Source organism: Nannospalax galili, unplaced genomic scaffold (genome assembly GCF_000622305.1).
Source record: "Nannospalax galili isolate Female #2095 unplaced genomic scaffold, S.galili_v1.0 scaffold11, whole genome shotgun sequence".
Classification (NCBI taxonomy): Eukaryota; Metazoa; Chordata; class Mammalia; order Rodentia; family Spalacidae; genus Nannospalax; species Nannospalax galili.
Genome location: NW_008330735.1, coordinates 5,183,883 through 5,192,968, shown reverse-complemented (window position 1 = coordinate 5,192,968; position 9,086 = coordinate 5,183,883).

The window sequence follows — 9,086 nt, the reverse complement described above, 5'->3', positions numbered from 1 at the left end:
GAGAGTTGGCTTAGAGGTTAAGAACATTGGCTGCACTTGCAGAGGACCCAGGTTCAATCCCCAGTACACAACTGACAGCTAACAACCATCCATAACTCCAGTTCCAGGGAAACCTGATGTCCTCTTCTGACCTCTGATAGTGTGCACAGCACCTTCCAGCATTATGAAGACTAGCTTGTAGAAATAAAGCTTTGAGGTCAGAACCATCTTGATTTCTCCTAATATTTTCTGACTCACATCTGTAGTATCTTCAGCAACAGGGGCTAACCATCAAGCCCTGGCAGCTAACCAAGAGCAAAGGCAATAGCCATTATCATTTAAAAGTCTATGGACTCCTGACCAACAGCTTTAAAAATATGCATCCATTCTGGCACTGGGCTTTTTATTTGCTGTCCTATGGTGTCTGGTATGAGTACTGTTTCCTCTTCCCACCCCACCCCTGTTTGTTTGTTTTTTAATTCCAAAGACAGTCAATTCTTTAACACATTTTTTCACAAATATCTTGAAGCAGCTTACATAAATATATATATATATTCAATATTGTATAACTGTATTAATTCAACTGTGAAGCTAAAAATTTACAGCCACTTTTGAAAGAGATATATCCTTCCTCTGGGGTGTCTTATTGAATATGTTAAAGCTGTAATGAAATGCTTCTTCTAATCATGTGGTTATTAAATTTTTTAAAAATTTAATTTACCGTTGAAACCTACCAGATGATTTTATATCCATGCTCAGAAGGAGCTCAGAACATAACTGACTGTGACTAGTAATAATCAGATATATAGATATATAAACATATGTGCAAACATCTTAGTGTCAATTGCATTAAAATGAATTTTTCTGTATGAAACTGTGTATTTTAATCATGAAACGGAGATCTTTTTTAAAGGTTAAAACCTCAATTAATTTTATGTCTTATAGGGTTTATACTGAGTACAATATTGTATAACTGTATTAATTCAACTGTAAAGCTAAAAATTTACAGCCAATTTTGAAAGAGATGCATCTTAGCTCTGGAAATTGTTAATGAACATGTCAATGCTGTGGTAATGAAATGCTTCTTCTAATTATGTGGTTATTAAATTAATAATTTAAAAAATATATCTATATACAATGAAGTTTAAGGGGGAAAATAGGAATAATAAGAAATAAAAGACCAAAAGACTTGCCAACATGGGATCAACTTTGGTGGAATAATGAAGGTTTCCATTAGCTCTGTTCTTTTTTTTTTTTTTTTTAAATCCTAATGAGTTTATTGGGCTTGCTAACAAAACATAGGGTGGGGGTTTACTTACAGAAGAGTGGGTGTTCCCCATTTATGGCTGCACTGGAAAGCCCACACTCAAATATAGATCATGTGACTTCCTGACAGTGGCACAAAATGGTGAGAAAGGTGCTTCATGGCATACTAAGTTTATATATCCTTAGCCCCTCCCCTACATGCAGCTAAGGTCAACTGATTGGGTGGGAGGAGTAACTGACTCTCCCATTGACTCCTTGATGAGAGTGGGAAGGAGATGTAACTATAGCTTGCTGGCATAGTGGTTGGAGGACACTTCCAGTTAATAATCCACCCCTTCCTCCAGCTCTTACATTCTTTGCACTAACCTGTTCCAAAAAAGTCCCTGAGCCCTGGGGGAGTTGATAGGTGTGAGATGATCTTCCTCCCATTGTGGCAAGGCACTGAACTTTCAGGTCTCTGTATCACCTGTTTTCCATGGGCTGTTGGCCCATTTCAGTGGGATTCCATCTACTATAAAAATGCAAACAGCAAGAAGCAAGAACATCTAAGCAGTGGCTGCTGTAATAACCTATTGGTGTAAACACAAATGCTTGGATGGTACTTTAGCAGATGGGTTACATCCATCTAACAAAATAATTGCAGAGGCTTCCCCACTGGGGCATATATCTTCCCCTGCCACAGGGGGTTGGCCTGGTCTACAGTATCAGATGTGTGTTCTACCTCTAGGAGCAGGGCATTATATCCAAACAAAAATTTGCTGGTTGTAAATACACTAGAAGTGCCACTATTGCACCAATTGGAACATCTTGTTTGGCACATGGGGTCCACTGTTGAGCAGAGTTATAAGGGCTAGGTCTCCTCCAGTCATCTGCTTGTTGCCTTCTGGCACTATGAAAGTCATCCATCCAGTGGCAGGGAATTTCCAGCTTAGTCCAAGTTTGATTTCTCCCTTTCCCATGCTCCTATCATGCTGTGTCTTCAGGAATAGAGTTTAACCATCCACTTCCAGTGTACAACTAACATTATTGGTGTAGCCCAAAAAATACTTATTCCTCCAACTCATTCCTCTGAAGAGTGTGAGGGCACCCTGGGAAGAGGGGTGGAGCTTTGCTGCTGGCAGGAGCTAGTGTGGCAGGAGATTGAAATGGAGAAAGGAGGAGGTATGCAACCACTGGGAAAAATGGCTGGGGTGTCCTGCAAGCATGGAAGTGAGATGGGGCATTTACAGACCTGGGGCAAGACTGCTGGCCCACTGGGTGTGGGTGAAAGCTAACAGAGACTGTGGACAGGGTGCAGCCAGAGCAGTTTTTTTGTATGTTAGCCCGCATTCCCTACCATTAACCCAAACTAAAAATGTCTCATGTTAGTCTGTGAGCCTGGGGCCTAGGGAGGAAGGGGAAAATGAAAAAAAAAAAAAGAAAAGTATGACAATTGGCAATGGCCTTTACTGTTTTGGGGACCTCTAGGGCCCTTCTGGCCAACATCTCATAGGGGGGCAACCCATCTCTGGCACTGGGATTTTTATTTAATAACCATATGGCTTCTAGGAGGGGAAAGTTTTGTCCCAGTTTTGCTTTTTTTTTTCCGAGATTCTGTGTCTTTGCTGAATTCCGTTTTCAGATCTTGAATTGTCTTCATTACTTAATTAAACTGTTTGTGTTTTCTTAGCCTTTGTTCTGGCATTTATTCTTATCCCTTTTGAGTTCCTTGAACATATTTATTACTGCTATTTTGAAGTCAGTGTCCTCTATGTCATCTACATTATTATGATAGATAGCTTCAATTGGCAACTTGACACACATGGGAAAAGGGAACCTCAACTGGGAAATTTCCTTTATCAGGTTGGCTTGTGGGCATGTCTGTGAAACATTTTCTTGATTCTTGATTCTGATTTCTTGATTCATGATTTTAATTTCTTGATCCTGACCCAGCCCACTGTGGGTGTTTCCACCTTTAAGTTGTAAAAGAAAGCAGGCTGAGGGGGTAGAGAGATGGCTCAGGAGTTAAGAGTACAGGCTGCTCTTGCAAAGGACTCAGTTTAGATTCCTAGCACCCTCATGGTGGCTAACAACCATCTGTAACTCCGATTCTTGGCATTATACAACATGGATGCATTTACACACATGCAGGCAATACACTCATACACATTAAAAAAAAAATACAAGTTTTTTTTTTTCAGAACAAAGAAAGATGGCTGAGCACTGACCAAGGAAGCAAGCCATTAAACAGCATTCCTCTATGGTCCATGCTTCAGCTCCTACCTCCAGGTTCCTGCCCTGAGTTCTTGCCTGACTTCCCTCAAAGATGGACTGTGAAAAGTATAAGGTAACAATAAACCCTTTCCTCCCCAAGCTTGTTTTGATCAGTGTTTTATCATAGCAATAAGGAAGCAAACTATAACAAGTATGATGAGAGGAATAATTTTTGGAGAAGACATATTGTCTTTTTTATTCATGTTGTTCAATGGGACCTAGAGTTATGTTTTCAGTGATGTTTCTTGCTATGTAGATCTGGTTTCCTCTTTATTGATAGGGTGTTTGGATTTCTGTTTGCTATTACCCCAACTTGTCAAGTTGTAGATCAGTTGAATGGGGCTTAGAACAACTTGGTGTTTATGTTTGAATGGAGTATCAGATGTTGTTCTGGCTCTCTACCACATGATCCAGCTGTATCGCTCTTGGGCATATACCCAAAGGACTCTGTATCCTACTACAGAAATTGTTGCACATCCATGTTCAATATTGTTCTATTTACAATAACCATGAAATGGAAACAACCTAGATGTCCACCAACTGATGAATGGATAACGAAAATGTGGTATATTTACATAATGGAATATTCAGTTACATTATTCAGTTATTAAGAAAAATGAAATTGTGAAATTCACAGGTAAATGGATAGAACTGGAAACCATCATCCTTAGTAAGGTAGCCCAGACACAGAAAAACAAATGTTACATGTTCTTTCTCATATGTGAATATTAGCTTTGGATGTTTAGATATGTTTCATTTGGAATACCTATAAAGGTCAGGAAAGTAGTAAGGAGCCACAGGGAAGAGCTTTTAAGAAAGGAAAGACAGTATGTAATTATAAAAGAGAGAAAGGAAAATAATGGAATAAGAATGGTTAATTGGAGTTGGAGGGAAAGGTAGAGGAAGGGATACAGGGAAGGAGGTATTTCATCAGAGCAGGAGAAAGTAAACCATATATAAACTAGATATATATATATATATATATAGTTTAAATGGAGTTACTGTATACTAGGGGTACATTAACCCTACTAGATACCACAGACTAATAAATAAAAAGTCCAGCATCAGTAATTGGCACCTTCCTTTAGAGTTGTTGACCAAGGGGTTTCCATAGATCCCCAAATGTTACAGGTGACTGTCAATGCTCCTGATTACCCTATAGAACTAGATAGAAAGACCCTATTGCTAAAGCCACCATATGCTTGCATATTAGAGGATGGAGAAATCAAGCTGGTACTGACCTGAAAGCTTCATCCCTACTGGCTAGTTTTCATAGTGCTGGAAGTTGGTGTTATGTATGCTACCATAGGAGAAAAGAAATCACCAGTCTTACCCATCTGTGAACCCTGCAAGCTACAATAATGACCAGCCTGACAAGATACACCCACTATAGCATTAGTGGCATGAATGTCATGGAAGTGACCAATCAGTTTCTAATTTGATTTAAAGCCTATGCATAAGATGGAACCTATATCTACCACTATTATCAGCCAAGAATCCATGGCTAGATAAATCATAAGGCCTATGGGAGAACTTATTACTATTATTTTGCTAAAAATACATAGTATTAGCTGGGTGTGATGCCTGTAGCACTTGGGAGGCAGAGGCAGGCAGAGCTCTGTGAGTTCAAGGCCAGCTTGGTCTTCATAGTGAGTTCCAGGACAGCTGGGGCTACAGGGAGACCCTGATTCAAAAAAACAAAAAAATAAGATAAAAAGACATAGTATTAAACCAATTCCTAATAACTTATCACTATACCCATGCATTAGACTTTTGGCAATATGTGGTGATTAACATAGAGACCCACAGCTGCTCAACAAGCAGAGCATAAGAGTGTAGAATTTTCAGCCCTAAGAGGGGCATCTATATTACACTCTCTTCTCCCAAGACTAAGGATCATCTTGAAAGAGGGAAGAAGATTGTAAGAGCAAGAGGTGACTAATCACTACAATGAAACAGTGTTTTGGGGGCACAAAAGAGCAGTTGTCACAGCAGTTGTAACAGCATGTACAAGATCTGCACAAGATCTACATAAGCACGTTAAAGCTGTAATGATATGCTTCTTCTAAAAAAAATAATATTAAAAAAATGTAGGAAACAGCATATCTTGAAATGGAGATCTTCTTTAAAGGGTAAAAACTTACTCAATTTTACATCTTACAGAGTTTTATACTGAGTTCAATACTGTATAACTGTATTAACTCAACTGTGAACCTAAGAATTTACAGTCACTTTTGAAAGAGAGGTATCCTTGTTCTGGAGTGTGTTATTGAATATGTTAAAGCTGTAATGAAATGCTTCTTCTAGAAATAAAATAAAATAAGATATTGAAAAAACAACTCATTGTAGTTTTCTGTTGCTATGATGAAACACTGACCAAAACCAACTTGGGAATGTGAAAACATTACCATTGAAATCTACCTGATGACTTTATATCCATGCTCAGATGCCAAGGAGCTCAGAAAGTAACTGATTGTGACTAGTAATAATCAGATATATAGAGATTAGAAACCCACGTGCAAACATCTTAATGTCAATTGTGTTAAAAATTGACTTTTATGTATGAAACTGTATTTTAATAATGAAATGGAGATCTTTTTAAAGGTTAAAACCTCATTTAATTTTATGTCTTAAAGGGTTTATACTGAGTACAATATTGTATAACTGTATTAATTCAACTGTAAACCTAAAAATTTACAGCCAATTTTGAAAAAGATGCATCTTAGCTCTGGAAATTGTTATTGAATATGTCAATGTTGTTGTCATGAAATGCTTCTTCTAATTATGTGGTTATTAAATAAATAATTTTTAAAAATCCCAGCATGGGGGGTGGGAACTGAGGCACTATTGGCAACTGATGGCTGCTGGGAGAGGGGGTGTCAGTTTTCTATAAGGGTGTGACCTCTGGTAGGTTGACCATGCTCCAGTGGATTGCCCCACACCCAAGAGAGTATGGGCAGCAAAATTAGACTCAATATGTTTAAAAAAAAAAAAAAGTTGGGTGGATAGGGAAGAAGGGTAGATCTAAGAGGAGTTGAGCAAGGGAGGTGAATATGATCAAAACGTATTGAATAAAATCCTCAACAAATTAATAAAATAATTTTTGAACATTTAATTATGGTGCCAAAAAGGAAGTATAGAAATAAACGATCCCATTTCTAACAATGTCACAAAGAACCCAAGGTTTCATCCTTCCACTCAGGTGGCCTTGAAAAGCACATGTCTTTGGAACAATCTATATGTGTGAATTCTGGGAATTACATGATGGTGCTCCAGGCAAGGAGGACCTGGAGGGGGAAGTTAGCATTCCTAACCCACTTCTCATTAGGGGAAAGGTCTGACTCAGAACTCCCGAGAGATTTCTCTTCAGGGCTCATTGACCAGAGCAGGACCAAAACCACCCCCACCTGCAGAGGAAGCAGAGAAGGTTGAGTGGGAAATCTTTATCTTTTTTGTAGGTGGTGGGCTCTGCTAGTTGGAGAAGAAAGGAGACTGAGCATTCTACACCCCATCCCAGCACTATGAAAGAATCTGTACCTTCATTGGGGCTGGAGAGATGTCTCAGCAATAAAGAGCACTGGCTGTTCTTGCAGAAGACCTGGGTTTGAATCCCAGCACCAACATGGCAGCTAACAACTGTCCATAACTCCAGTTCCAGGGGGCCTAACAGCCTCTTCTGTCCTGCACGGGCATTGCACAACATGGGTACACTTACTGACATGCGGGCAATACACACATACACATAAATATAATAACTAGCTGCATCCCTGGGCCTGAAGGACCTGCCACAGGCCTCTCTCATACCCTAAGGCCTCTGTCTGGGGTAAGTCCATCACGCCCTCCACGCCTTGACTCCCCCAGCCTCATTCACCCTCCCATCTCCCCTGCCGGTCTCTCTTAGTTTGGGTCCTGTCCCATTCCTTGTCTTGGGGCCCCAGACACCTAGGGAACCAATACTGCTTCCTGAGACTTTTCATTCAGAACAACATAGTGTCTTCTCTGGGCCCCAGGAGCACTGCTTCTGGGCCTGGCCCTGCCTTCACCTCCCTCTGCTTCCCTGGGCCTGCACCACCTGACAGCCTCTTTCTGGGAAGCTGGGGGCTAACCTTTCCTCTTCCTGATCCTTTTCATCCAGACCAACACAACTCCTTAATGCAGTTCCCAGGAGTTCTTGGGGCCTCTTCCCACCCCATCTGCCTTTGCATCTCTGAGTGGCACAGCCACCGGCTGCCCTAGACCAGCATCTTTCCTGGGCCAGGCTCCCAGGATAGTCCAACCCCCAAATTCCTGAGGCCAAAATCCTTCCTGGAGGGATCCAGATCTTAGGAGAAAGCCTGAAAACATCTGACCCTCATCTGAATTGGGCCTCTGTGGGAACTCCTGAAGACAAAAGCAATCTGGCCACTCCAATAAAAAAATCAAAAGAGAGAACCAGAAACTTAGATGAACCAGCTTTTCATGCCCAAAAGGTAAACCACAAAGACACATAAAGTTCACAAAAACCCGCAGGCCCCTCTCTCAGGGTTAAGTTGATCACACCCTCTGCACCTTGACTCCGCCAGCTGCATTCACCCTGCCATCTCCCCCGCCGGTCTCTCCTCCTAGCCTGAGCCCTGTCCCATTCTTTCTCTTGGTGCCACAGACACCTGGGGAATCACCACTGCTTCCTAATCCTTTGCATCCAGCCCAACTCAGTTCCTTCTTGGGTCCCGAGGAGCACTCTGGCCTGGGCCCTGCCCTTACCTCCCTCTGTTTCCCTGGGTCTGCCCGACACGCAGGCCTCTCTCCGACCTGCGGGCCTCTCTCCAGGGGTAAGTTGATCGTACCCTCTGAAATGAAGAAGGAAGTAAAACACTCAGTAAGCCAATTAGAAATGGCAGGAGAAAGCCTCTCCTCACCAATAGGATGAACGAAATGGAAAACAAAGTATCAAGACTGGAAGATAAAGTGGATGAACTAGACCACTCAAGCAAAGATTATGAAAAATTAAGAAATCACAAGAATGGAATATGCAGGAATTGTGTGACACCATAAAAAACCAAATTTATGAATCATAGGCGTACAAGAAGGAGAAGAATCTAAAGATAATGGCATGCACCAGATCTTCAACAGAATCCTAGAAAAAAATTTCCCCAAATTAAAGAAAGACATGCCCATACAAATACAAGAAGCATATAGAACACCAAACCAACAGGACCAGAAAAGAAACTCTCCACGGCACATCGTAGTAAAAACACTACACATACAAAACAAAGAGACTGTTCTGAAAGCTGCAAAAGAGAAACCACAAGTCACATACAAAGGAAAACCCATTAGGATTACAGCTGACTTTTCATCTTTCATCTTTTCACCTTTTTACTCATCTTTCATTAATAACTTAAAATATTAATGGACTGAACTCCCCAGTCAAAAGACACAGACCATGTGAATGGATTAAGAAACAAAACCCATCTTTTTGTTGTCTGCAAGAAACTCATCTCACTTTCAAGGACAGACACTATCTCAAAGTGGAAGGATGGAAAAAATTGTACCAAGCAAATGGCGCTAAGAAAAAAGCAGGCATAGCAATTCTAATATCTGACAAAATA